Genomic DNA, 13,304 nt, shown 5'->3' with positions numbered 1-13,304 from the left:
ATTCCATACAACCTGCCTCAGAAAAATCCTCCGTATCTTTTGGCCCAGAACAATCTCAAACTAAGATCTATTGACACAGTGCAGCCAAGAGGATCTGAGCACCATCATTGCCAGGAGATGTTGGAGATGGATCGGTCATATGATTCCATCACCAGAATAGCAATGAGATGGACACCTGAAGGCAAGCAAAACGAGGCCACCCAAAAACAACATGGTGAAGAGCCGTGGAAGCCGAGCTGAAAAACCTGGGGCACAGCTGGGGAACCATTGAAAGACTTGCCAGAAACAGACAGGAGTGGAGGAGCTTCGTCACTGGCCTAAATGCCAGAGGCATAATAGGAACGTGTTGATGATGGTAAATGCTGATGGCCAGATGATAGCTTTGCAGATGCAATTCTCTCGTATGAATCGGGCAGCAAAAAACAATGTTATAAAAGAAAGTCCAGAGACCCTTGTCAATGAGCATAAATAATTTTAATGCATTTATTTGAGAAAAATTCTCAATGGAATGCAATAAAGATTCTGCCCTCCTGCCTGGAGTCAGACATGTCATTATTAATTAGGAGTATTCTAACATGCATTACCATCATGCCCAAAGGGACCAGTCAGGACCAGGACGTTGCTGTGCTGGGTACTGCACAAACACACAGGTAGGGCTGGTCACTGTCCCAACGACCTCTAATGACAAGTCTGTTGCAGTTTTACTGAATAGCAGCTAATGAGTCAATGAGAAATGCTTAATGGAACAGACAACAGCAACTGCTGAATGTTAACTGGATTCATTGCTGAAACCTGAGGAATTCAGCATTCTCACAGGAAAGGCTGAAATTCAGTGCCTGACTTGCCTTGTGCCATCACTCAGGGCTGTGCGGAGCAGTTGTAATACAGTATCCTGCCATTTCATAGCAGATGACATCCCCTTCGCACAGGTGCAAATAGCCACGTCGGATATAAGACATTAGGAATCAGGAGCTCATTCTGCACCACATATAACCCCGGGACATGTAGCAATGTAACTGTTACGGTTTTGTGTTGTGTACTGTACCTTTACATTTCTAGGAGCCTTTAGGCTGCAGAGACAGCTGCCATTTTGTGCAGCAGAGTGGCTGCAGCATATTACAGAGGAGGCACACACTGTCATCGTGAAAGTCATTGTCACTAAAAGTATCTGTTATATCCTTGGGGCAGCCGGTTTAGGAAGAAATCACTTGAGGCCAGAGAGCAGACAGCTAACCAAAACCTCCATTTTATTTTTATTCACTCAGCCGGCTGAGCTATCCCTTAATAGTCTAACTCAGTTGCCATAGTAACAAAACCCATGACAACCAAATACACAACATATTCCTCCCCCCCTAATAGAACATCCCCTAAATAAAACACACACTAAACTAGAGAAGGAGGGTAGACTGCCTCCATTCCCGGCTAAACCCTGGGGATTATTTTGCCCCATAACTGTGGGTTCGCCCTAACTAAAGATCCAGCCGATGAGGAGGCCTTCTGTCTCTAGGTGGATTACGGCGAACTTCTGGTGTTGTTGCACCCGAAAGTACTAGGGGCTCAGGGTCCGCAGCACGAATAGGTGAGGAGGTGGTATCAGCTCGTGCTGGGCAAAGGGGTATCTCAGCTGCCGGCAGTAATGGAGGAGAACAGTCAGGAACAGGTGACTCATGATTCGGTGTCTCACCAGGAGGGGTGAAGTCAGACCCCTCAACTGCAGATGGGTCCTGTAGACTGGCATGACCTGGCAACAGCTGATCTACATGTCGCCGCCAGGTAAGATTCTCTGCAGTCCGGACTGTATAGGAAACAGGTCCTGTTTGAGTGATGACTGTGGCCGGGACCCATAGGTGTAGGGGTGCCCACTGGGGTGCATTTCTTACACCCTGACATGACATACAAGCTTTTGCCTTCTCTTCAATAGCACTGTCCAATCTAGGCCACCAAAAATAGCTTCGTGCAATTTCCTTCATGCGCACTATTCCACAGTGACTGGAATGTAGCTGTTCTAACATCTGTGATCTCAGGGGTGGTGGAATAATGACACGCCTCCCCCACAACAAACAACCAGATTGGACCGATAACTCCGTCCGCCTGGACATGTAGGGAACAAGGTCGGGTGAGACCGGAGAGGTTTGTCGAGATTTTCCATGCATCACCAGGTCCATAACTTGGGATAATACTGGGTCAACGCGGGTTGCCTTCTTTATCTGAGTAGCAGTGATGGGTGTATTCTCTACCTGTTCAAAGTAGAAGATTTCCTTTTGGGCACTATCTTGATGTTTGACCAGTAAAGGCAACCTTGAGAGGCCATCTGCATTGCCGCAGAGTGGATTTCCGATATTTGATTTCATATGTGTGTGCAGAAAGTATCAATGCCCAATGTTGCATACGACTAGCAGCTAATGGGGGAATGCCTGTGTAGGGTCCAAAAATTGATGTCAGAGGTCGATGGTCTGTAAGAAGAGTAAACTTTCGCCCAAATAGGTACTGATGAAACTTCCGAATTCCAAAACAATTCCTAATGCCTCACGTTCGATTTGGGCGTAGTTAGTTTCTGCTTTGCTTAGAGTGCGTGAAGCAAAAGCAATAGGTCTTTCTTCTCCCGAAGGCATAATGTGTGACACGACCGCTCCCACTCCATAAGGGAAGCATCGCAGGCCAATTGCAGGGTAAGGATGGATCAAAGTGCGTTAGAACTTCAGAATTTAACAATGCATCCTTAGCTTTGTTAAATGCAACATCACAGGCTTCAGTCCACTTCCAGGCCTTGTTCTGCCCAAGGAGCTCATGAAGTGGTTTTAGCAGTGTGGCTAACTGTGAGATGAACTTCCCATAATAGTTCAGTAGTCCTAGAAATGAGCGCAGCTGGCTTACATTTCGAGGTGGGGGAGCCTCCACAATAGCTTTAACTTTTGCAGGGGCCTTATGAAGACCTGCAGAATCAATGATGTGTCCCAAATATTCAACAGAGGGCTTGAAGAATTCACACTTGTCTTTGCGAACTCGTAGGCCATACTCTTCCAGTCTTTGTAGGGTAGCCTCTAAATTCTTTAAGTGATCCTCTTCATTTCTTCCAGTGACCAGGATATCATCCAGATAGCACTGAACTCCTGACAAGCCACACAAGATCTGGTCCATAGCCCTCTGGAACAGGGCGGGAGTCGATGTGATTCCGAAGGGTAGGCGACAGTATCGATAAAGCCCCTTATGAGTCACAACAGTCAACAGCTCTTGGGACTTTTCATCGACGTGCATCTGTAAATATGCTTGACTCAGATCAATCTTACTGAACTTTTGTCCCCCAGCCAGGCCTGCGAAGAGGTCATTGATGCGGGGAAGCGGGTATTGCTCTGCACACAACACTGGGTTGACAGTGACTTTAAAATCACCGGAAATCTGGAGAGATCCATCTTTCTTTACTATTGGAACGATAGGAGTGGCCCATGAGCTATGGGTAACTGGTATTAGGACTCCATTGGTGACCAGGCACTCCAGGTCTGCTTCAACTTTTGGCCTGATGGCATATGGCACAGTTTGGGCTTTCAGATATTTTGGTGGACTGCCAGGTTTAATGTTCAATGTCACAGTGATTCCCTTCATACTTCCCAAATCATCTCCAAAAACAGCAGCATGTTTCCTTAGTATAGGGGTTAGACTGGTTTCTTCTTTAGTCATCCGGTGCACTTCTGCCCAGTTCAGCTGAATCTTCCCAAGCCAAGACCTACCCATTAAGGCTGGGTAGTCACCTCTCACCACAAACAGTGGCAATTTAGCCGCCTGTCCATTGAGCTCCACCTTAACATCAATAGTGCCCAACATGGGCACAGCTTCACCTGTATACGTCTTCAGAACAGTTTTTGTTGCCTTAAGCGGAAGATGCTGTAGCTTTTCCTTATACACAGTCTCAGGAACCAGCGAGACAGCTGCACCGGTGTCTAGTTCCATGCGTATAGGTTTGCCCTCCAATAAGGGGGTTACCCAGTATTCATGTGAGCCCGCTGCCAAAGACAAAGCATGCAGTGGCACTTCCTCTTGTGAGGAGGTGTCACCTTGATCATCCTGGGTCTGCTCTAGGGTATGCAAGGTTCCTCTTTTGTCGGCCAGACCACAGGCCTCTTTTTCTTTTGTTTACAGGCACACTCGATGTGTCCCTTTTTGCCACAGTGTCGACACACCAGGTCCTTACACCAGCATTCTGATGCCTGGTGCCCCAGCTTACCACAGCGGTAACATTCTTGACTCTGCACCGTTTTGTGGGTCAGTTCTTGTGCCACTTTTTGCACCCTAGGATGCACTGATGTGTGCCTCCCTTGTAGCCAGTTCCATGGAGACAGCAATATCAACAGCCTTCTGTAATGTAAGCTGAGCCTCTGTCAGTAGGCGCTTCCGTATAGCTTCACTGCAGAGGCCACACACTAACCTGTCACGCAGGGCATCATTTAACATCTCTTTAAATTCACAGTGTTCTGTTAGCTTTTTTAAAATGGCTACAAATTGTACAACTGTTTCATCTTCCTTTTGGTCTCTTTTGTGGAACCTATATCTTTCAGCAATTACCAGTGGTTTTGGGGAGAAATGAGACCCCAGGATTTCCACAATGTCACTGTAAGATTTAGTCTCAGGCTTAATAGGGTGTAGTAAGCTGCGTAGCAGAGAGTAGGTTTTAGCCCCTACAACAGTTAAGAATATTGGCACCTTCTTCGCTTCTGTAATGTCATTTGCAATACCAAAAAGCTCAAAACGCTCAGTATACACATGCCACTGCTCTGTATTCTCATCAAAAGGCTCCAGGGGCCTGGTCAGAGTAGCCATGATTTTTAGTTTCACTTTCACAGTCAGTGCAAACAAGCAGCTTTTTTTCTTTGTTTGGTCTTTACCTTGACTTCTACTTCCTTCTGTTACTGGAGCAGCACCAGGATCCCATCCTCGTCGCCAGTGTTATATCCTTGGGGCAGCCGGTTTAGGAAGAAATCACTTGAGGCCAGAGAGCAGACAGCTAACCAAAACCTCCATTTTATTTACAGAGACAGAGAGCTCACTCAGCCGGTTGAAACCGGCTGAGCTATCCCTTAATAGTCTAACTCAGTTGCCATAGTAACAAAACCCATGACAACCAAATACACAACAGTATCTTGCTGCTTTTTGTGTTGGAAAATGTACATGAAAACAGCCACTGACTGCTATAGTTCTGCTCTGGCCACAGCAGTACTGGAAAGTCTCTCAGAGGCCTCACTGAAATTCCAATAACAGCAGGATTTGGAGCCAGGACAGAACTGTGCTTCCACCATTCAGTAGTGACTGAGCCATGGGATACGTGACTCAGCGACATAAGATGCTAGTTCTAAATCTACTGTACAGAGTGATTCTCTGAAATCTTGGCCTTACAATTCCAGATGTGTAATCTGTGGCCCATACACAACAGCTCATGTGCAGCACTGCCACGTTTTGTCTATTTTGTTATTTTAATTCATGGTCACGCAGATACTGGCACTTTCCACCCTGATTGCTTCAGCAGTGCAGCATGGTGTCTTTTGCGACAGAGCATGAGGGACAGCTCAAAGCACAGCTCTGTGTGTAGCTGCATAATCTGGTTCTGATTTCTTGTGGCTGAAGTGGGAGGCAACACAGCTCAGTATTTCTGCCTTTGCCGGAAGCACCAGTGCTGAGTTAGATTTTCAAAGCACACCACAATGGAGACAGTACTGAGATGGGCCTTGATGTGAATTCATGCCTGGTTAATTTCGCCAGTGGGTTGAGTATGTCAACTCCCATCTCAGCCACATCCCAGGGAGCAGGAGTCAGCAAAGTAGCTCAAGCTTCCGTGGCCCTAAGCAGTATTTTCTTTTACTCATGCCAGTAAATAAATATTAAATCAGCCCCCGTAGCTTTCCACCCTGTTAGCACTCCATAGACTAGCAGGAAACAGACCTGCCTTGCTGGCCATTTCCAAACCAGAGTGTTTAAAATACACCACAGGAAATTATGCAACACAAAATGAAATGTGTAATGTGTAAAGCTCTGGGAAGCAGAGGAATAGAGGCTCAAATGAAATGTTACCCATGACCCCAAATTTAACTAAATAGTGAGAGGGCCAAAAAAGTGCCCCGGTGGCTAAGCAACAGAGTGGAAGTGGTCAGAGGCAGAAAGGCAGCCTTTAAAAACTGGAAGTCAAACCCTGCTGAGGAAAATAGAAAGGTGCATGAGTTCAGAGCAAGTGTAATGTGCTCCCATGCTGATGTTGCAGCATTTCACATCCATGTTCTCTCATCTGGGTTCTTGCATTGGGCCCATCACTGCAGTATCTGAGCGGCTCCCAGCAGAAAATAATGGCATCTCTGTCTTTCTTCCCTGTTCACCATAGGCAGGCTCTAGCTGCTGCTGAATGCAGAAGAGTGGTGCTGGCCCCAGTGATTAGCTTTAAATGCAGCCAGGCTGGCCATCCTGCTTTCCTTTGCCAGCGAGCTGTGTAGTCTGGGTCTGGTTCCCACCCAATTGTTAGTTTCCCCACTCAGTGAGCAGCTGTTGTGGGAAGTCCTGGCTGAGGAGGAAGAAAGCTGATACCTCAGGCAGGTGGGGCCAGAGTCATGCAGGGCTTTGAGGGCCAGGAGCCTAAACTCTGTGTTCAATGGGGAGCCAGAGCAAAGACCTGGGCAATGTGTTCCTGGGAGCCGGTGCGGCTGGGCAGACGCTGCTGCACTATGAACCAAGTGGCGCATGCTCAGAGCTTGGCCTCCATTTCCTGAGAACTGCAGCAGCCTTATCAGGGCATTTCCCATGCAACTCTGTGGCCAGCTCAAGCAGCTGATAAGATCAGGTGTGAGCTGCTGGCTGGATGCAGATTGGAGGGTGTTCTGCTGTGGGAGTGCGCAGGCGCAGGGCAGAATCAGGCTGGCCTGCACAGATGCGGATGGTTCAGCTAAACAAGATTCCTAGTGGTTATGTGAGTATTTTGGTGCAGGTCTGTGTGGCTGGTCTGACCCTGGAATAAACCTGGGCTTAGGGTGGATTCAGCTATGGCTGGTAACAAACCCAATTTAGCTAACTCTGTTCTAGCTATGTAGTTTCCAAGATAGGAATGTCCACACAGCCTGGCACAGGAATACCCACTCCAGTTAAACCAACACAGGAGGCGCCCAAGGCCATGGGCCCATCTAACTATCTAAGGCCAAAGGATGGGGTTGCTCTGGCAGAGTTCTCCAAAGTATTCCCCTCTCACTGCCAGAATCAGCTCCACCTCATGTGGGGTGGCTGCTGCCGCTCCTCTCACCCCAGTGCTGATGTTGGCCAGGCAGCGAGAGGCCTAGGAGACAGCGCAGGTAATGTTGGCCATGAAGCCAGAGCAAAGCTAGGTGTGGTCTGTGCCCTGCTGGCCCCTCAGCCTGGGCATCTTGGCAGCTCACCTGCTGGTTTCCTGCAAATGCTGAATGGGGAGGGGAGTGGATGAGCCCCAGGAGATGGGAGTCCTGGAGGTTGAGGAGTAGTTGCCCAGATTGACCCTGGGCTTCAGTCAGCGATGAAAGGCCAGAGCCATTTCAGGACCTTGCTTGTCCTCCTGCTGCTTTGGAGGCAGTAGCACAGCATGGTGGCAAATGCTGCAGAGACCTGCAGCAGGAGCAGAGTGGCTGCACCCCTGGTCTGTGGGCAGATCCCAAGTGCTGGAGCCTGGTAGGGACAGGGCAGGAGCTGCTTGCAAAGTGGGGGAGCATTCCCTTTGCACAGGTGGAATGAGCAGACATGCTATCAGGTGCAGCGCCGGGTCCATGCCTTAGTCACCAGGATTCACAGTAACTTTTCACTCCAGAGACTCTAGCCCAGCTGGGAGGAGCTGAGCAATATCTCCCCAGGCTGGCTTGCCATACCTGGAATATGTTCACACTTCACAGCCTTCAGCCTGGCTGGGGTCACTGTGAGGCAAGTGCCTAGTCCCTTGTCCTGTGGTGTGGCACCTCCGTGCGCTGGCTGCACAGGGGAAGCCATGTTACCTGGAAGGAGGAGGACGTCCCAAACTGTGCATGTGGCTTTTGTATGAAAAGCTCCCACAGCGAGTGTCTCTGGTCTGGTGCTTTCCCCACAAGAGCCAAAGCAGGACCATCCCTGGGATGCAGCAGGATGCTGTGTTTGAGGGCCGGCTGGCTGGTCACTGGTCCGGCCTGCAAAGGCAGCGAAGGCCAGTGGGCAGAGCACTAACCTGGGCTCTGTGCCTTCTAGGGTTAGAAGGGCACCGTGGAAGGGCTACATATGGCGATGGGCATGAAGGCTTCGAATAGACCTCTGGGCTCAGTGTCACTGCAGCATTATTCAGCTGAACCCAAAAACCAGGAAGGAGCCATTTGTGCACAAGGCAAATCCCCGGGGAGTCCCTTTCCCACCCATGCTGCTGAATGCCCAGGAGTTTGGGGCTAGCTCCTCCCAGCTCCATGCTGTAGCCTTCCCTCCCACTGCCAAACCCAGGCCTGCCTGCCTGTCAGCAGCACCCCCAAAATGATGTCCTTGGAGCTAACACCTGGAAGCAGTGGGTCCCTGCACCCTCCTGCTGACTTGGGGTGATTATCAGTGCAAGGGGAGTTCTCTGTCCCCCAGAGCTGAGGCTGGAGAAAGCAGCTGCTCCTCTTCCCTCCTCCCTGACCCTTCAGTAGTTCATCTCCATCAGGCTTACAGCCCAGCTGGCATTACCTTGGCTGGTGAGCACGACGGACACTGATGCTAACCCCCTATCGCTGCCCACCCCTGTGGTGTCAGTCCTAGACTATGGGTGCTCTGCAGCAGGGACACACATTCTTTGCAGTGTTTGCAGAGTACCCTGTACAATGGGGTGCTGCTCCCTGTCTGAGGTCCTTTGGCATGACTGCCGCAACAAAAATAAATAACCCAGGGAGTTGCCTCCTTCCCTGCCCTTGATTCTCCCCAGCCTATTCCCAGAGCACCCCTGCTCTGCCATGCTCCGAGTGCAGGCACCGCAGCCTTGGGGAGGCTCTCTGCTGGGCAGCTCCAGCACGTGACGCAACCAAGAGCCTTGGCATGCTCAGGCTGTGAACGTAGCCAGTTCCTCCTGTCTCTGTGAACAGCCTCAGGATGGGCTCATTTCTAGGGAGCTTCTATGCAAAATCAGAACTACTGACTGCAAAGGACTGGGGATGGGCCAGTGATACCTCTCAAGCCTAGGTCATGGGTTCCAGTCCCACTATGAGGAGCTGGGGATGAGACAGTCCCACATGATGGCTGGGCAGGGAAGGGCACATCAAATGGAAATGAGAGGCTGCACATTTAACACCGAGCAAACAAAATACATTTTGGACAATGCACAGTAACCTATGGAACTCACTGCCACAAAGTATCACAAAGGCCAAGAGCTTAACTGAATTCAAAAACAGACTGACCGTTTGTATGGAGAATAAGAATGTGCAGAGATATGATAGTAGAGAATGTTATTAAATCTAAGCAAGAGTTTTTGAAGGGACACAAATCTTCCTGTTTCAGAAGAGGAGCCAATCCTTACCTAAAGGGGTCGAAGGGGTCAGGAGGTGCCTTCCCCCAGGGCAGGTTAGCCTGTAACTGCTACTGCAGGGCTCCTTCCACCTTCCTCTGCAGCAGCTGGTGCTGGCACTGTCAGAGACAGGATCCTGGGCACCCCGCTCTGATCTACTATGGCAGCTTTTAATGAAGGTGAAACTAACAAAGTGACGGTGCTGTGAAATCACTAGCTTTCTAATTGTACCAAGAATTGTGAAATCATTTCCTGCACATGAAATGTTCAGCTGGGGCGTGGAACTGATTCAGACTGGATGCCGTGTCTCAGAGAGCAGGCAATGGGGTCACAGGCATCTCTGCTCCTTGTCCTTCCTCCTGTATCAGAGGGTATGGCTACACTTGCAGCTGTACAGCACTGCCGCGGGAGTGCTCCCGCGGCAGCGCTTTGAAGTGCGAGTGTGGTCATGGCGCCAGCACTGGGAGAGAGCTCTCCCAGCGCTGCAGGTACTCCACCTCCCCGTGGGGATTAGTTTACAGCGCTGTAAATTGCTGCGCTCAGGGGGGTGTTTTTTCACACCCCTGAGCGAGAAAGTTGCAGTGCTGTAAAGCGCCAGTGTAGCCAAGGCCTAACTGGTGCAGACACCTCAAGCAGGTAGGAGTCGAGTGGCGAGAGTAGTGGTGGGCGTGGGGAATTGAGGGGTTGTGAGCTGAGTACCACACTCTGGTCCCCTGCAATTCAATCCTTGGCCACCCAGGAATGGAATTTTCCTGGATTTCTGTGTCCCCTTCCCTCTGCACTGTGTGCAAATCTCTCAGCGGGAAATTAATGGAGCAAGCACCAGTGGCTTCTGGTGAGAATGTAGCACTGTGGACACTGACTCCATGCTAGGCAAGAGAGCAGCACAGAACATTCTGTTTGGAGAACAGTAACCTTGCCTGTTCAGCTCTCCGCTTACTCCAGCTTGATATTCCCTGGCTGAGTGAAACCTGCTCAGTGTGAAATGGTGCCAAACCGCTCCTGGCCTGTGACTGGCTAGAGCAGCCCCCAAAGCGCCAGCATCTCTGGGCACCTTCACCCCACGCCTCAAACAAAGCAGCAGCTAGCAGAAAACAGCTGACCAGAAATTACCAGCCATCCTGTGACACCAGAGCCCCGGGCTGGTGCTCCCCAAAGGCCTGCACTGCAGCACTTGACAAGAAGGTGTGAGGAACAGTGGCGGGGGGGGGGGGGAGGGAATAAATATGGGGAAATAGTTTTACTTTGTGTAATGACCCATCCATTCCCAGTCTTTATTCAAGCCTAATTTGATGGTGTCCATTTTGCAAATTAATTCCAATTCAGCAGTCTCTCTTTGGAGTCTGTTTTTGAAGTTGTTTTGTTGTAATATTGCGACTTTTAGGTTTGTAATTGAGTGACCAGGGAGATTGAAGTGTCTCCGACTGGTTTTTGAATGTTATAATTCTTGACGTCTGATTTGTGTCCATTTATTCTTTTACGTAGAGACTGGCCAATGTACATGGCAGAGGGGCATTGCTAGCACATGATGGCATATAGCACATTGGTAGATGTGTAAGTGAATGAGCCCCGGATGGTGGGGCTGATGTGATTAGTTCCTATGATGGTGTCCCCTGAATAGATATGTGGACAGAGTTGGCACCAGGCTTTGTTGCAAGGATAGGTTCCTGGTCTCTAAGGACTCCTGTTCTTTTTGCGGATACAGACTAACGCGACTGCTACTCTGATACAGAGTTAGGGTGGCCAACTTTCTAATTTGTGAAACCTGGACACTGAGAGACAGAACCTTTCCTGCCCCCTGCTCCACCTCTCCCCCCGGAGGCCCCACCCCTACTCCGCCTCTTTTCCCTAAGGCCCCGCCACCGCGCCTCTTTCCCCTGCCTGTCACTTGCTGCTCTCTCCACCTCCTGCCCCCTGCCAGCTGGGTGACATGTGCAGGACGTTCGAGGTCGAGCCACACTCTGGGTCTGGAGGAGTGACTGGGGCAGGGAGAACCATGCTCCCGGGTGGGGGTGACTGGGGCAGGATGGAGGGGCAGCACCGCAGGGGTGAAGCACAAAGGAGGCTGAGAACGGGTCCTGGCTGGGGAATCTGGCCCCGCTCCTCAAATGCCACATGCTTCAGGAGCCCTCCCTCTAGACCCCAGCTGCTTGTACCTCTCTCTGCCAGAACCAGGCAGTTCCTGAGTGCTCCTCCTACTCCAGCAGTAGCTGCTCTTCCCACCTTCCTAGCGGCGGAACGGAAGCCGATTGCGGACGGTTACTCGGGTAACTGGACTCTTGGTGTTGAGTCAGTAGTGCTGACTGGACACTGCCAGGTCCCCTTTTAACCAGACTTTCCAGTCGAAAACCGGACACCTGGCAACCCTATAGAGTGCAGTTGCAGACACGACTGCAGCTGGATCCCACCAAGACACCAGACACCCTGAGCAACAGGAGGAAATGTTGCTCTTATTTGCATTGAGCTTTAGCAGAAACTCTCTTCCTTCCACCCTGGTGAGGCTGGGTGTGACGAGCTAAAGATCATCACCAGCATGCTCACATGCTCATCACCAGCATGAGGAAGGTACTGTAGCCCCCGTCTTCCCACTGCCGCCCTTCCCACAGAACCAGAATGGGGCACAGGCAGAAACCTGCTGGGGAGAGTTGCAGACAGCTATTCATTCCCCCGTGCCCTTGGATGCTTTCCTGGGGGCTCAGATAGCGAGCCATAGGGAGCACTGATTGCACTGAAAACAGTGCTGGGCAGAGCCCAGAGACAGGGCAGAGACCCCAACTCAGGTAGGGATGCACAGGGTGGTTTCTGGCCCAGGCAGATGGAGGAAGCAAAGGGGTTTTGGTTTGGAGGCAGCCAAGGGATCAGCCCAGTGATGGGGGGAGAGAGATTCCCACCAGGAGAACGGCCAGGAAAGGACCTTCTTACCTTGGGGACATGAAGCAGCAGAGCACAGGGAGCTGGAGCTGCCAGGAGACTTTGCAAAGGCCAAGCTCTGAGGGATCCCTGAGAATGGAGCCTGTTTCCTGTCTGCTCAGAGGACTCTGCCCCAGAGTAATGAGCAAGAAGGGGAGGTGTGGAAGGGGAGGGATGCATGGTTTTCACAGCTGAGTGAGTCATCTTCCTCTTGGCAGCTGCAATACTCCCCAAACCTGCTGCTGCTCTCAGGGAGTGGCCTGGACCAGGTGCTGGGGATCCCACCCATTGACTCACACAGCGTGTGGCAGCTGTTCTTGCAACTGGGCTGCTGCTGAACGGCGGGTCCCCTCCCAGGGAGGGAGCTGTGGGAGGCAGGAGGCTGTGCATAGCACCTTGTAAATCAGGACTATTGGTGGTGTTATATCAGCGGTTCTCAAACTGGGTCGGGACTCCAAAGTGGGCAGGGCCGGCTCCAGGGTTTTTGCTGCCCCAAGCAGCAAAAATAAAAATAATAAAAAAAATAAGCCGCGATCGCGATCAGCAGCTCCACCACGCCACTTTCTTCTTCAGTGGCAATTCGGCAGCGGGTCCTTCACTCCGAGAGGGAGTGAGGGACCCGCCGACGAAGAGCCGGACATGTGGCCCCTCACTGTTGGCCGCCCCAAGAAGCTACTTGCTGGGCTGGTGCCTGGAGCCGGCCCTGAAAGTGGGTCACTAGGCCTGGTGTTGGATTTGCTGGGGCCCAGAGCTGAAGCCACAGCCCGAGCCCCATCACTGGGGGCCAAAGCTCAAGGGCTTCAGCCCTGGGTGGTGGGGCTCAGGTTATAGGCCTCCACGTGGGGCTGAAGCCCTTGAGCTTCAGCTTTGGCCCGCCGACCCTGAGGACTGGCTGCACACGCCCATTGGC

At 51.1% G+C, this 13,304-nt stretch overlaps 1 protein-coding gene across 4 annotated transcripts in view; it reads right to left on the bottom strand.

Moving 5' to 3' along the window:
* The window catches only part of PTAFR (platelet activating factor receptor), a 39,169-nt gene extending 26,633 nt beyond the window's left edge, over nt 1–12,536 (bottom strand). For 3 of the 4 annotated variants that reach the window (XM_039511880.1, XM_039511876.1, XM_039511882.1), the window contains exon 1: nt 12,407–12,536. The gene's annotated coding sequence lies outside the window, so the exon portion shown is untranslated. Of the gene's footprint in view, nt 1–4,877; nt 4,897–12,406 lie in introns of those variants that run through there. The other variant, XM_039511881.1, reaches the window with a different exon arrangement.
* Between the last annotated feature and the right edge of the window lie 768 nt (nt 12,537–13,304).

This window comes from Mauremys reevesii, linkage group 23 (assembly GCF_016161935.1).
Source record: "Mauremys reevesii isolate NIE-2019 linkage group 23, ASM1616193v1, whole genome shotgun sequence".
Lineage (NCBI taxonomy): Eukaryota > Metazoa > Chordata > Testudines > Geoemydidae > Mauremys > Mauremys reevesii.
The sequence above is the reverse complement of the archived record's forward strand: the minus strand, read 5'-3'. Positions and strand labels throughout refer to the sequence as shown.